Source organism: Rhinopithecus roxellana, chromosome 9, assembly GCF_007565055.1.
Source record: "Rhinopithecus roxellana isolate Shanxi Qingling chromosome 9, ASM756505v1, whole genome shotgun sequence".
NCBI lineage: Eukaryota > Metazoa > Chordata > Mammalia > Primates > Cercopithecidae > Rhinopithecus > Rhinopithecus roxellana.
The window spans coordinates 23419590-23435851 of NC_044557.1; the positions used below are offsets into that span (position 1 = coordinate 23419590).

General features: G+C 39.8%; 1 long non-coding RNA gene across 1 annotated transcript; it reads left to right on the forward strand.

Moving 5' to 3' along the window:
* The first annotated feature begins 5895 nt into the window (after nucleotides 1-5895).
* Nucleotides 5896-12793, forward strand: LOC115899727. The gene is made up of 4 exons (XR_004059342.1): nucleotides 5896-6008; nucleotides 9022-9073; nucleotides 11521-11631; nucleotides 12708-12793. It is a non-coding gene; the product is annotated as an uncharacterized LOC115899727 (long non-coding RNA).
* Nucleotides 12794-16262: the final 3469 nt, after the last annotated feature.

The following is a 16262-nucleotide window of genomic DNA, read 5'->3' on the forward strand; positions in this document are numbered from 1 at the left end:
GAGGACTGTTGAGGCCCAGCGAGAGTTTCAAAGGACCAGAACCATAGCAGGACTCCTCTCAACAAAAAAATAAATAAATAAATAAATAAATAAATAAATAAAAGGCATGTTTATGTGCCTGAGAAGGTAACACCTATAACTGCTGACAGTCCCGACAGAACATGAAAAACTTAAGAAGTGACAAGTAAAATTTTCTAGAAACTTGAACAAGTGGCTAGGTGCAGTGGCACACCCCTATAATCTCAGCACTTCAGGAGGCCAAGGTGGGAGGATCACTTGAGCTCTGAAAACCGAGACCAGGCTGGGCAACATAGTGAGACCTCACTCTACAAAAAAATTTAAAAATTAGATGGGCATTGTGACGCCTACCTATAGTCCCAGCTACTCAGGAGACTGAGGTGGGAAGATCGCTTAAACCCAGGAAGTCAAGGCGGTAGTGAGCTATTGTTATGCCACTGCACTCTAGCCTGGGCAACAGAGCCAGATCCTGTGAAGGAATGATGGGAGGAAGGAAAGAGAGTGAGAGTGAGAGAGAGAGAGAGAGAGAGTAGAAAGATGGAGGAAGAAAGTAGAAAGAAAGAAAGAAAAAAAAAAAACAAAAAGAAGGAGGAAGAGGGGAGGAGGGAAAGAGGGAGGAAGAGAGAAAAGAAGAAGAAAAGAAGAAAGAAAAAGAGAGAAAAAAGAAAGGGGAAGAAAGGAAGGAAGAAAAAGGAAGGAGAAAGAGAAAGAAAGAAATAAAGAAAGAGGAAGAAAAAGGAAAGAACTGAGGAAGGAGACAGGAAGGGAGAGAGAAAGAAAAGAAGAAAAGAAAGAGGAGGAAGGAGAAGGAGAAAGAAGAAAGAAAAAAAAGAAAGAAAGAAAGAAAAGAAAGGAAAGGAGGAAAAGAGAGAAAAGAAGAGAGAAAAAGGAAAGAGAGAAAAAGGAAAGAAAGAAAGGGAAAAAAGAAAGAGAAAAAGAAGAAAGAAAGAAAAACAGAAAGAAAGAAACTTGAACAAACTTCAGATATTTGGTCATTGGGCTTGTTTAAGCAGCATGGGGGACCAACTGTCTTGGAGTAAAGCCTTTGCGTGATATAAAACCTTCTTTTCACTGACTTCTTTCTCTACTAAGAAAGTATAAGAAACAACTAGCCTCTCTCAGAGAATTGTTCCATAAATGATTTGAATAACAAAGTTTGATGGTAAATAATTACTTGGGTTTCTGGCTTGATTGGACTGGAAATACATAGACTATGAGTGCCGTGGGGCTGCAGAGTCACCACCCATTGGTGATCTCCTACCTCAAGCTTGATGATTAAGCCACTCTCTCCCCTGGGGCTGTGCTCCTATTTCAGAGGCTGATCTGTCACAAGCATAAAGAGGATTAAGTATTACAGAAGCATTCTAGGCTATGAAGTATAACCCCCTGTTCTGATGGTGTTTGTATTCAACTGTGGCTTGGAATAATCATGGATAGAAGAGCCCTTAAGAAAACCCTCTCATTAGCACATTTGTCCACAGGTGTCTAGAGATAACAACTCTTAGTGAAATGTCAGCATACTTATTGGTCTTTGGCGAATGCTGGCTTATCAGCAAGGGTGCTGGGGAAAGGGCACTTGAGTATAAAGAAAGCAACCATTTCTCTGGCAATCTGTTGTAGGTAGCAGATTGGGACCATTCTGCCTCCTCTTCATACAAGATGCTGGTGACAGACGGTTTTAGAAAAGGTTTGATATGCCTGGCCTTATCAACAACTACGGAAGATGTAAGTGGGTGACAACTGCCTCATCAGAGTTGGATCTTTTTTGGAAAAGATTTCCACTCCTATTCTGTTGAAATATCATCACCAGCAAACACAGACAGGAGACTAAGCATCTGTATAAGACATAATAAAGTTAGGTGGATTTACTAATACAGTAGATTTAAGATGGCCACAAAATCTTTAGCCCCTCTCATCAAGAAATGAAATCTATATCCACACCTCTTCAAGTTAGGCTGGCCTTGTGACTTGCTTTGACTAATAGAATGTTGGAGAGGTGATATTATATGACTTCTAAGTCTTGCAGCTTCTGTTCTTATCCCCTTGAAATGCTACCATTGCTGTATGAAGAAGCCTAGGCTAGTCTGTTGGAGAATGAAACTGTAGAACAGAGGTGCTATCCTAGCTGAGACCCTCTAGATCAAGCAGCCCCCAGACAATCCACCAGGGCCACAGCCTCAATGGATAACTTCAGACAACACCAGCAAAACTCACCTGCTCACTTGAAACCAGTCCAAAATATTGGCCCACAGACTTATGAGCAAATAAAATAGATTTACTTAAAGCCACAAAATGTTGGTTTGCTATGCACCAATAGATAACAGATACAATTAGCTATACTGAGATTGGCCTAGCTGAGTACATAGGAAAGAGCGTGAGACATGCAATACTGTAGGTCTTGATGATTGAATCAAAGCCACATCAATTTTTTTTTTTTTTGAAACGGAGTCTTGCTCTGTCACCATGGCACCATCTCGGCCCACTTCAATCTCCAGCTCCCGGGTTCAAGTGATTCTCCTGCCTCAGCCTCCCGAGGAGCTGGGATTACAGGTGTGTGCCATCATGCCCAGCTAATTTTTGTATTTTTAGTACAGACGGGGTTTCACCATATTGGCTAGGATGGTCTCGATCTCTTGATCTCATGATCTGCCCACCTTGGCCTCCCAAAGTGCTGGGATTACAGGTGTGAGCCACCGCGCCTGGCCAGCCACACCAAGTTTTCAAAGTGATTCTACATCTTCAAATTGGATTCTGTAAGAACCACTTTCTTACATCTCTTTAGAGCAATGTACTCCTTACCAAAGAATCATATTTGTAGATGGCATTTTAGAAGGTGGCAAATTCAACTACTTCTTTCTTCAGAAATCCCCTTTGTAGCATCTCTAGTGAGTACCCAGCTAGCTTCAGCTTGAATTATTCTGAACTCCATCATACTTTGAGTTTGTTTTTTTCAATGCTTGTTGTTAGAACATTATCCCTTATGCCAAAATAGGTCATGCAATAATTTCTACCTAGTATTCCTGATTCTGTATTTTCTGAAGCTGCAAAGAATGACTGTTACTCCAAATTCTTCTTTCTTCCTTCCTGGCCAAGGCTTTTCTTCAACTTACATGTTTATAAGTTTATTGACTAATGATTCATTCTGTGATCAACTGTTTCAGGTTGTTGATTATCCATATTGCTGGTCGTTCAGCTCTTCCACATTCTATTCTTTTTTTTTTTTAGACGGAGTCTGGCTGTGTCGCCCAGGCTGGAGTGCAGTGGCGCGATCTTGGCTCACTGCAAGCTCCGCCTCCCGGGTTCACGCCATTCTCCTGCCTCAGCCTCCTGAGTAGCTGGGACTACAGGCGCCCGCCACCGCGCCCGGCTAATTTTTTGTATTTTTAGTAGAGACGGGGTTTCACCATGGTCTCGATCTCCTGACCTTGTGATCCGCCTGTCTCGGCCTCCCAAAGTGCTGGGATTACAGGCGTGAGCCACCGCGCCCAGCCCATTCTATTCTTTTGAACCTGAAGATACTTTGCATTTATCACCTATCTTATCTTCATTATCATACCCATTATCTTCACTATCTCCAAAACAACAACAACAACAAAATGAGATGTTTTGCTTACTATCCTCCTCTATTCTAGCACTGAAAAAAAAAAAAGGTCATCCCTCCTGACTTCCTGTTGCATATGCATCTCAAGAATGTGTTGTCATTCAATTGCTAAGCTTGGAACAGGACAGGTCTGAATATATCCAGACAGCAGTAACCAATGTATACATCTCCAATGTGGATGGAATTTTATCCTTTTGGAAGATAGAAAATAGGCCTGGAACAGTGGCTCATGCCTATAATCACAGCACTTTAAGAGGCTGAGGGGGGTGGATCACCTGAGGTTAGGAGTTTGAGTACAGCCTAGTCAACATGGTGAAAACCCCATCTCTACTAAAAATACAAAAATTAGCTAGGCATGGTGGCACATGCCTATAATCGCAGCTACTTGGGAAGCGGAGACAGGAGAATCACTTTAGCCCGGGAGCAGAGGTTGCAGTGAGCCAAGATTGCGCCACTGCACTCCAACCTGGGCAACAGGGCAAGACTGTTTCAAAAAAAAAAAAAAGAAAAGAAAGAAAGATAGAAAATAATGAAAGGAACGTGTGATAGAAAGCATGAAAGCAAGAATGAACTAAGCGAGGAATTGATCTGGATTATGTAGTAGGGACAAATTGAAGAATGGTGGGAAAGAAAACATTGGCTGATGTATTAATTTAGATGGTCTTCTCCTAGAGAAACAGACAATGCAATGAATGCTGGCTTAAACCCAACAGTGTGTTGTACAAGAGCTGATTCTTGAATTTTCAGGAGTTTTGTGTGCCAATTGTTAAAAACAGCCATTATTGAAAATTAGATATGTAAATATGTTATTTACATTGTCCATGTGATTGGAATACTATATAATGGTGTGCTATTGTGCGTCTCTTTTTATTTTTGAAATCAGAACTAAATGAAAGAATTTATACCACAAAAATAACAAATGCTAAAAATCAGGGCTTTACGCCCCCACCCCCAACCTCCAAGAGCCAGGAGTTGACACTTACCAATGCTTAAATGCCACGTTTGGTTGTTTATTTTGATTTCTCATGCACCATGAAATCTGGGCACAGGCAGTGGTTACCGTTAGTTCAATGGCCCAAGAGTGTCAGGGCTGAGGTCTCTGCTTTTCCCTCATAGTTCTAAGATGTCTCTGCTGTTCTTAACATTATGTCCACATTTTCATCAGGAAGAGGAAGGAAGGTACAAAAGGGAAGAGGTAGTCCCCATATTTAGAAAACCGATATTTCCAAGAAGTCTTTAGCAGACTTCTGAGATTCAAGGAGGTATAGGAGATGTAGTTTTTAACCTGAGCACAATGACTTTCCCTCCCCCACAAAACAGGGTTGCTGTTAGTAAGTGAAATGGAGAAAATAGATTTTAGGTAGACAGCTTTCAGTCTTGTCCCTGGCTGGGTTGATGGTTGGACAGATCATACCTCATGATTGTGTAGTGTGCTAGCATTTACATGTATACATGCCTTAAGTCATTTTTATATTAATAGCAGTTCTGTGAAGCAGAGCAGGTTTCACTGTGACCCATTCTACAGCAGAAGAAACTGAGGCTCAGAGAGTTCATAGAGATCGTTTATCACAAAGTTAGTAATTAGGCCAGGTGCAGTGGCTTATACCTGTAATCCCAACACTTTGGGAGGCCAAAGCAGGTGGAATACTTGAGCCCAGGAGTTCGAGATTGGCCTGGCCAACATGACGACAACAAAAAATACAAAAATTAGCTGGGCGTGGTTGCATACCCTGTAGTCCCAGCTGCTTGGGAGGCTAGGATGGGAGGATCACTTGAGTCTGGGAGATCAGGGCTGCAGTGAGCTGTGAAAACATCACTGCACTGCAGCCTGCGCGACAGAGCAAGATGCAGTCTCAAAACAAAACAAAAACCCAAGATTAGTAATTAAAACAAGTCCTCCTTCTCCAAGTCCCCAGCTCTTTCCATTTTACCACATAACTTCAGTCCTCTATTGTAAAGGATTTTGAAAACCAACAAGAAATTCTCATAATGAGATCTTCTGAAGTATCTGACAAAAATCGGAAGGACAGAGAAAATATCAAGAATGTGAAGACAGTGGAATGAAGTCTGGAGGAGACGTGTTAACACCTTGCTCTATTTTTGCTTCAAATACTTTATATTTATAGCCTATGCTCTTACAGTCGCTTCCTGCTGCTAGAATCAAGGCCGGTGGTTTGATGCATTGCACTGGGGAGTTCACATGTACTTCCTGGAATGTGTTCTAGTTTGTTCATGGTAACTATCTCAGTCTTACCTCAGTATTGGTCTTACCAAGTTCTGCTTTTTCTATGGATTATCTGGGACCCATTCCTTGGTCGTCTGAAATTACAAACCCAGGCAACTGAGCATGGTCAATTGTCCTCCACAAAAACACCGAGGTGAAAAGGGAGTGAGTGTTATTTTCTTTGTAAATTGACTTTACTACATAACGATCCTTTAAACTTCTGCTTAAAAACCTTTTTAAAAGTGGTGAAGCTCTTCCACAATCTTATTGTCTTAAGAGCTCATTCTCTTAACCACTGAGCTAGATCGTCTCTCAAATTAGTACAGAAAGTGCGAGTTTTTATTTACTTACTTATTTTGAGATGGAGTCTCACTCTCATCCAGCCTGGAGTGCAGTGGCACAATCTTAGTTCACTGCAACCTCTGCCTCCTGGGCTCAGCCATTCCTCCCACCTCAGCCTGCCAGCTGGGACCACAGGCATGTGCTACCACACCCAGCTAATTTTTTGTATTATTATTATTATTATTTTGGTAGAGATGAGGTTTTGCCATGTTGCCCAGGCTGATCTCGATATCCTGACCTAAAGCAATTCACCCATCTTGGCCTCCCAAAGTGCTGGATTACAGCTAGTTTTTATTTATTTATTTTTATTTTTTTGAGACGCAGTCTTCCTCTGTTGCCCAGGTTGGAGTGCAGTGGTGTGATCTCGGCTCACTGCAATTTCCACATCCTTGGTTCAAGCGATTCTCCTGCCTCAGCCTCCCTAGAAGCTGGGATTATAGGCGTGTGCCACCATGCCTGGCTAATTTTTGTAATTTTAGTAGAGACGGGGTTTCACCATGTTGGCCAGTGTTGTCTCAAACTCCTGACCTCAGGTGATCCTCCTGCCTCAGCCTCCCAAAGTGCTGGTATTACAGGTGTGAGTTACTGCACCTGGCCTTATTTATTTTTATAGTAGTTCATTGAGTGGATTCACAATGTATTTATCTGTTCCCAACTGATGGACTTAAGGCTGTTTCCATTTTTGCTAGTGCAAACAATACTGCAACGAATAACCTTGTATAAATATGTATTAAAGTAACCGGAAACTCAGAATTCTAGGTCCAATTTAAAAAAATTGAGAAATGAGGAGAAAACAATGGTATTATTATAAAAATGGAGATAATTCATCAGCAGCAAACCTGCACTCAAGGAAATAGTAAAGGGAATCTTTTAGGTAGAAGGAAAATAATTATTAGATTGTAGTTTACAGATTCTGAAAGAAGAAAACATACAGGCTAAATATTTAAATAAATCCAAATAAAAAGTGATACATAAAACAATAATTGAAGTGTTTTGTGAGGTTTTAACTACGTATAGAATTTAAAGTCACAGAACAATGGTATAAAAGGCAGGAAGAATTAAATGGAGTTAAAATGTTCTAAGGTCATTGCATTGTCTGGGAAGAGACAAAGTGCCAATTTATATTTTACTTAAAAAAAAATAGGGTCTCGCTCTGTCATCCAGGCTGGAGTGCTGCAGTGGCACAATCATGGCTCACTGCTGTCTTGATCTCCTGGGCTCAAGTGATTCTACCACCTCAACCTTCCATGTAGCTGGGACTATAGGCATGTGCCACCTTGTTCAGTTATTTATTTATTTTTTTTAGAGATGGGATCTCACTGTATTGCCCAGGCTGGCTTCAAAGTCTTGAGCTCAAGCAGTCCTCCCACCTCAGCCTCCCAAAGTGCCAGGATTACAGGTGTGAGCCACAGTGCCCAGCCTATATTTTGCTTTAATAAATCAAGGGTGAATGCTAGATCTCTAGAGTAACCACTGAAAGAATCTTTTTTTGGAAAGTATGATTAACAAGCAAATACAGGGGAAAATGGAGTAATAAAAACCAATTAATCCAAAGGAAGACATGAAAAAGAAAAATAGAAGTAAAGGAACACAGGATGGGTGGAACAAATGTAAAGTAGATAGTAAGATAGTATATTAAAATCTAATGTATCAGTAATTATATTAAATATAAAGAGATTAAATACTCCAATTGAAAGGTGAAGATTATCAGAAAGGATTAAGAAACACTCAAATTATATGCTGCTTTCTAAGAATCATACATTAAAGGTAAGGATACTGAAATGCTGGAAGTAAAAGAATGAAAAAAGGTATATCATGGAATATACTAGATGAAGTCCTATATCAAACAAAACAAGCTTTAAGAAAAGAAGCAGTATTAAAGTTAGAGGTTCATAACAATAAAAGTTATGCTAAAAGTTAGTGACAGGATAGAGCTCAGAGTGATAAAAGGGTAACCAACTAAGAAAATGTAATAATTCTAAGTTGTATGAACTTAATTGCACTCATACTCAATCTTACTCATATTAAGAAAATACAAATTTAAAAAAACAAAAAATACCTTTTTAAACCTTATATTAGACAATGAGTAAGTTAATATCACTCTGTTGGCAAGGATATGAGGAAACAGGCATTAGCAGTGAGAGTATAAATTGATATACCCTCTTTGAGGGCCTGTTCGGTCACAATTATCAAAACTAAAAATGCACATCATCTTTGAGTCAAAAATTTTATTTCTGGAAATGTGTTCTACTCACACATTGTGCAAAATATGAGAAAAATTATATGATAACTTAATAGGTGCAGAAAAAACATTTGGTTAAATTAACACTTATTTAAAATAAAATTCTTGGGAAAGTAAGAACAGGAGTTGTAATAACTATTGCTGCATAAGAAATTACCCAAAACTTCATGGCTCAAACAACAATAAACGCCTATCATCCTTACATATTCTCTGGATCAGGAATCTGGGAGCAGCTTAGATTGGAATTCTTGCTCTGGATCTCTCAATGAGGTTTTAATCAACATTTTGGTAAAGGTCACAGTTACAGCAAGGCTTGACTCAGAGGATCTGATTCCAAGGTGGCTCACTCACATGGCTGGCAAGTTGGTGTTGGTTGTTGGTGAGAGACATTATTCTTTATTCATTATTATTACATGGGAACCTCTTTATAGGACTGGTTGGGTCTCTCAAGACATAATGGCTGGTTTCCCTCAGGGTAAGTAATTCAAGAAAGATTAAGAAACCCTAGAGAGATAAGATGGACACAGAAATGTCTTTGATGACATAATTTTGGAAGTCACCCGTTGATTCTGCCATATTCTTTTCAACACACAGGTTAGCCATGATTCAGTGTGGCAGAATACTATACAAGAACTTGGACTTGGAGGTGAGAATTATTGGGGCCATCTTAGATGCTGACTTCCACAAAAGAGAATGCCCTTAATCTTATAATGTGTGTCTGCAAAAATCTCACAACAAACATTATATTTGATAGTAAAATTCTGGCACTTCCCCTTGAAATTGGGACTGAGACAAGGATGTTCACTGGAACCATTTCTATTCAACATTGTACTGAAGTTCTATTCAATGAAGGAGGAGGAGGAAGAGAGGTGAGAGGCATTAGCATTGGCTAGACAAAAAGGAAGAAAAGTCATTATTCTAGATGCCTTGATCATACATAGAAATTACAACTGAATCTACAGATACACTTTCAGACTAAATGAGTGAATTAAGTAAGGTCACCAGTTACAAGATCTACATATAAAAAACTACTAGTATTTCTACAGCAATAAAAAATTAGAAGTAAAATTATTAAATATCACCATTTAGGATAGTATATTCAATCAACTACTTAGGAATAAATCTAATGAAAGATATTGAGGACATCTTCACAGAAAACCATATAACATTATTGAGACAAATTTTAACAATTGAAGGAAATTCTAATAAAATTCATATACAAAAATAAAAAGATAAGACTCAGTATTGTAAAGATTCCAATTCTCCCCAAATTGATATACAGATTCAGTGTAATCCCAACTGGCTTCTATTGAGTGTGAGGGAACTGACGTGATGATTTTATTTTAAAATTTATATGGAAATATAAAGGGAAAAGAAGAGTAGTCAAGATAATCTTGAAAAACAGAGAGATTGGAAAACTTACACTACTCATATCAAGATTTTATTTAGCCAGATAAATTAATACAGTAGGTAACCAGTACAACAACAGGTAAATAGACCAAACTGATGAACACAGTTCAATAAGAGCCACACATATACGGACACGGGATTTATCACAAAGGAACACTGCAGAGCCATGGGAAATGACAGTCTTTAATACATAGTGTTGGGTCAACTAGATATCCACAAAGAAAAATTAAAATTTGACCCCTATCTCATACATATAAAAATCGATTTCAAGTGGACTGTATCTCTAAATGTGAATGGTCATTCATTACGTTTTCCAGAACACAGTAGAATATCTTCATGACCTTGTGGTAAGAAAGATTTCTTAAGTAACAAACCAAACATTCACCATAAATTGTATTCATCACAGATATCTTTATGGGAGAGAAGGGCCTCTGTCGTGGGAGCAGATATTTGCAATGCATATAACAGACAAATGACTCATATCCAGATACACAAATTATTGCTTACCAATCAGCTAGAAAATACAGATAACCCAGTACAGAAATGAACAAAGAACATGAAAAGGCCCTCTATAAAAGAGAATACCCAAATAACGTACACATGCATACATATATAGAAAACCATATACAGCTATATAGATATGAAAGGTGTTCAGCCTCATTAATCATCTTTAGTCATTAGGAAAATGTTGATCATGTTTTTGTAAACGTGTTGACCTGGGTGGTGGTTAAGTGGGTGTGCTCGCTTTTGTGGCAATTTATCAAGATGTATACTTGAAATTTGTGCACTTTTCTGTATATTTGTCATACGTCAATGAAAACATTATTTGGCCAGGTGCAGTGGCTCATGCCTGTATTCCCAGCACTTTGGGAGGCTGAGGTGGGTGGATTACAAGGCCAGGAGTTTGAGACCAGCCTGGCCAACATGGTGAAACCCCGTTTCTACTAAAAAAATACAAAAATTAGCTGGGCATAGTTGCATGTGCCTGTAATCCCAGCTATTCAGAAGGCTGAGGCAGGAGAATTGCTTGAACTAGGGAGGTGGAGTTTGCAGTGAGCCAACATGGCACCACTGCACTCCAGCATGGGCAACAGAGCAAGACTCTGTCTCAACAAAACCAAAACAAAACAAAACAAAACAAAAAGTTCCTTTTCATTTGAATTAGTCGTAGACAAGCTTCAGTAATTTCTTTTTGTTTGTTTTATTTTATTTTTAAAATTTTAATAGAGACAGAGTCTCACCATGTTGCCCAGCCTCGTCTCAAACTCCTGGGCTCAGGCAATCCTCCTGCCTTGGCCTCCCAAAGTGCTGGGATTACAGGTGTGAGCCACTGTGGCTGGCCGACTTCAGTCATTTCTAATGCAAGGAGTGAGATTAATATGTCTTGTACAGTAAGAGAGTCCTCACATAATCCAGCCATGTGTAGTGATTTACCTGTGTTTCCTAGATAAATAATTTTAGGGGTCTCATTTCTTCTTTTATGGAAATACACTACATCCATGGACAAGAAATCCCCGATTCTCAGGAGAGGGTTATCCCACTGGAAGTTCACAGGAAGTTCATCTGGCCACAGGTTTTAACAGCCTTACTTCTCCTCACTTGAGCAGTGCCCCAGGGAGACTTCCATGTAGTTTGGGGAGCACCAATTTGATTTCGTATTTTTTCAACCTTTGTTGATTGTAGCTCCATTTCTCCACTTGACAATGGTGGTTCTAAGCTCTTCTGGATCTGGGACATCTTTGAAAATCTGATCAAGTCTCTGGACCCTTTCCCAATGGGGGAAAACGCACATAGGTACTTTCAAAACAACATTTTTTTTACAGTTGGGGAATGGAGATGGAAATAGACTCTAGGGAGTTAAAATAGCAGGATTAGTGTAATTGGTTTCTCTACTAGTTAGGGAGCTCAGTTGGAATTACCTATGTAAATTTCCTTTATCACTTTTTATTTAAACCTTTTGAGTTGTAAATGAAGCAGTTATCAATCAAGTTAGGCAACACAATATCAGCTTTGGAATTAAAACAAGGGACAAAAGCTATCATCAAAATGCAAATGAAATTTCCTGGGTGTGTCCTTCCTAAATCTTTTAAAGAAGAGGGAAAATGGTTACTTGTGGTTGTGGGAAATGCTTTTCCATTAATGGAGAAACTGAAACAAAAAGAGAAAAGCAAGTCCTGAAGTGGTCGTCCTCGTTGGAGTTAGGAGGTATAGGAAAGACGAATACTACGAAGAAGGTTTTGATTACGACTACTAATACGTAAGTCACTAATAAGCATACTGCACACTCCTAATACTCAGTATTATTCTTCTCCTTCTTCCTCTTCTTCTCTTCTTCTTTTCTTATTCTTCTCTTTCTTCTTCTTCTTCTTATTCTTTTCTTCTTCTTCTTCTTCGTCTTCTTCTTTCTTCTTCTCTTCTTCTTCTTCTTTCTCTTTCTCTTCTTCTTCTTCCTGGAATTAATTGGTCTTCCTAAGATAGGTGGATTCTTAAGGAATGCTCATCTTAATAGGATATGTCAGGGGCACTCAACTCAGACCTCTTCCTTCTATAACCCACACCAAGCTCCCTCTCTTTAGGGATCAGCGAGGGCCCTTTGGAATCCTAGGTTAGCTACCTAACCTAAAGTAAGAGTCCAGCCTGTACCAACTAGAGCAGTGTGTTGGGCTGCTGAACCAACTCCCCTGTTCCACCCCTGGCTGGTAAAGGGTAGTTAAGCAGGGAATAATTTGTATGGCAAATTTATATTTAAATGTGAGGACCAGTCTATTTTTAATTTTATTCTATACAGCTAAAGAAGCATTTTAGAACAGGGGGGAAGCTTTATGATTCATTAAAATAACTGTTCAATAATGCCATTTTTCCTTCCTCAGGGAACCTGTTCTGAACATTTAATTCATAAGAGCTTAATTTTGGAAAATGCCTTTCCTCACTGCCCTGTTGGAGAGTGAACTGTGAGCCTACCTCTCATACCTTGAGGTGCTACCTTAATAAAATGCCTGGAGGGAGTCCATCTGGTTTATGTCCTGTTTTGTTTCAAATAGTTTTGGTGAAAACAAGCAGATTTTCCGCCTAAAGCAAAGTAAAGGGGCATCTGGGCAATTTAGACACTAATCAAGTGATTCATCCAGGATGTTTTCAGCTTGTTTAGCCTTTCTCCTCTACATTTACCTGGATACTTGGCTTTGTGTGTACACTTAAAAAATCCAGAGAATCTGGAAATCTAAAAGCACCTTTCTTTTTTCTTTCTTCTTCTTTTTTTTTTCTGATGGAGTCTCGCTCTGTCGCACCCAGGCCGGAGTGCAGTGGTGTGATCTTGGCTCACTGCAACCTCTGCTATCCGGGTTCAAGCGATTCTCCTGCCTCAGCTTCCCAAGTAGCTGGGACTACAGGCATGTGCCACCACACCCGGTTGATTTTTTTGTGTTTTTAGTAGAGATGGCGTTTCACCAGGTTGGCCACGATGGTCTCTATCTCCTAACCTCATGATCCACCCACCTCGGCCTCCCAAAGTACTGGGATTACAGGCATGAGCCACCATGCCTGGCCCAAAAGCATCCTTCTCAATTCAGTTATTGATTCAAACTACTTGAAGAAAAAGCTACAGTTCCCCTCCTCCCCATTCTTAGAATTTGTCATAAATTCTTAACCTCTGAGATAGGTAGTGATACATACAGTCCTTATTCAGATCTGCATTTTATGATCTGAACAATACACGTTGCATGAAGTGTCAGATACATAGGAAGTAACTGGCAAAGATATGTATGAAAACTGACAAAGATTTCATACATATGAAAATCACTGGTAATCACAACCAGACAAAAATCTTTAAACGTTGAAAGAAAAAAATTAACCAGAATGACTTAAAAGCCTTTCAATGATATTAGTCAGGTAGTTTTCATTTTCTGAGAAATCCATTTTTCTTTTCGGTAGAAGTAAATAACATGAGCTAGATAGATGCAGATTTAGACATACCAGGAACGCAAATGACTTCAGTTTTAGCAACTCGTTTGACTGAAAAAGTTGTTTTCTCTATGTCTGTATAAGGGAACCCGAAAGGAACCCATGATGTAGTGGAAGCCCTCTTTTTAAGCACTTCGAGTTGAGCATTAACTATGCTGTTCTCTGTACTAGATAAAACCAAGTCCAAGGAGGCCTGTGCTCAGAATAGGTGTGGTTGAGTTAGTAAGGCCCTCTTCTATCCTCGCTCATGTTTTAGGACTATACAGATGCATTTCTTACCTGCAGGAGAAATCCTCAACTCTTCTGGATTGATACCCAGCATAGCATAGAGATTATAAGAAAACGAGAAAGAAAATTCTCAGCCCAGGACTAATCCCATTGTATGACACTACAGATGAGTCTGGTCAAAATATTTGTTCAGGGCAGGCATAAAGGAAGTGGCAAAATGGAGCAAGGGTTTTGTGATAAAGAGGAAATGAAGGACTCCAGTTTAAGAAATCGTATTTCAATGCTGATTCATGTGCTAACCTACAGTGCAACTTAGAGCAAATCAGTTGGTCTTTCGGAGGCTGTTTCCTCATGTGTAAAACTAGGATGTTAATGATGTTTACATTATTAATATAAAATAAAACTTATAGGCATTCATTGACTTGGCCTGAGCAACTGCACTAGGCCCCAACAGACCAAACCAAAATGGAGTCACTCATGCTAAAGTTCCATGTCATCAAACCAAAACTAACTTGTTTACCTGACCTTCTGAGAAACCAGGAGAGAGTATAGCCAAATCTTCAAATAGGCCAGTTTTAGCCATCATGACAAGGAAGTCTCTATTTTAAATCCTATAAGGAAAGTAACTTTGAAACCACCAATTTGCTTTGTTCCCTATTTCTGTGTATGTTAACCCTTTTTTGCCAATAAAGTCAACTTCCTGTGCTCAATTTATCCAAGCATCTTTTCTAAATTTTTAGAGATGCTTTAATTCATGAATCGAAAATAAAAGCTAATGCAATCATTTAACTAAATTTGTTGCAATTTTGTCCTTTGACATGAACAAATGATAGAAAATGGATAGTGTTTGTGAAGCTGCTTCATAGACCATAATTGCTGCACAAATAACAGTACAGGTGTCCCTCACTATCCAGGGGACTGGTTCCAGTGAGAGACAGGACTATCTGGATTTCCTAGGCCGACTAAGAATCCCTAAGCCTAGCTGGGAAAGTGACCGCTTCCACCTTTAAACATGGGTCTTGCAACTTAGCTCACACCCGACCAAGCGGTAGGAAAGAGAGCTCGCTAAAATGCTAATTAGGCTAAAACAGGAGGTAAAGAAATAGCCAATCATCTATCGCCTGAGAACACAATGGGAGGTACAATGATAGGGATATAAACCCTGGCACTGGAGCCGGCAACAGTAACCCCCTTTGGGTCCCCTCCCTTTGTATAGGAGCTCTGTTTTCACTCTGTTTCACTCTATTAAATCTTGCAACTGCACTCTTCTGATCCGTGTTTGTTATGGCTCCAGCTGAGCTTTCGCTCCCTGTCCACGACTACTGTTTGCCGCCTTGGCAGACCCACCTCGCAGACCCACCGCTGATTTCCATCCCTCCAGATCCGGCAGGGTATCCACTGTGCTCCTGATCCAGCCAGGCGCCCATTGCCACTCCCGCTCAGGCTAAAGGCTTGCCATTGTTCCTATACTGCTAAGTGCCTGGGTTCGTCCTAATCGAGCTGAACACTAGTCACTGGGTTCCACAGTTCTCTTCCATAACCCATGGGTTCAAATAGAAGCATAAAACTTACCACATGGCTCAGGATTCCATTCCTTGGAATCCGTGAGGCCAAGAACCCCAAGTCAGAGGACATGAGGCTTTGCCACCATCTTGGAAGTGGCCCGCGGCAATTTTGGAAGCGACTGGCCACCATCTTGGGAGCTCTGGGAGCTAGGACCCCTGGAAACACCACGATCTCCCTTGAATCCCAAAATCTGTGGATGCTCAAGTCCCTGATAAAAAAAACGGCATAGTGTTTGCATATAATCTATGCATCTTCTCTCCTATGCTTTAAATCATCTCTGTATAACCCATAATATCTAATACAAAAATGCTATGTTAGTAGTTATTACATGGTATTGTTTGTGGAATAATGACAAAAAAGGCTGGTTGATGTTCAGTATAAACACATTTTTTTCCCAAATATTTTTGATCTGCAGTTGGTTGAATCCATGGATACTGAGGGCTGCCTGCACTATTACTTTTTATTTGATTTTAGTAGAGAGATGGAAGAAAGTTGAGGACATGTGTCAGAGGCGTGTGAACCAGAGCAACTCATCTTAAATAGGAGCTGGGTAAAATGAGGCTGAAACCTACTGGGCTGCATTCCCAGACGCTTAAGGCATGCTAAGTCACAGGATGGGATAGGAGGTCAGCACAAGATACAGGTCATAAAGACCTTGCTGATAAAACAGG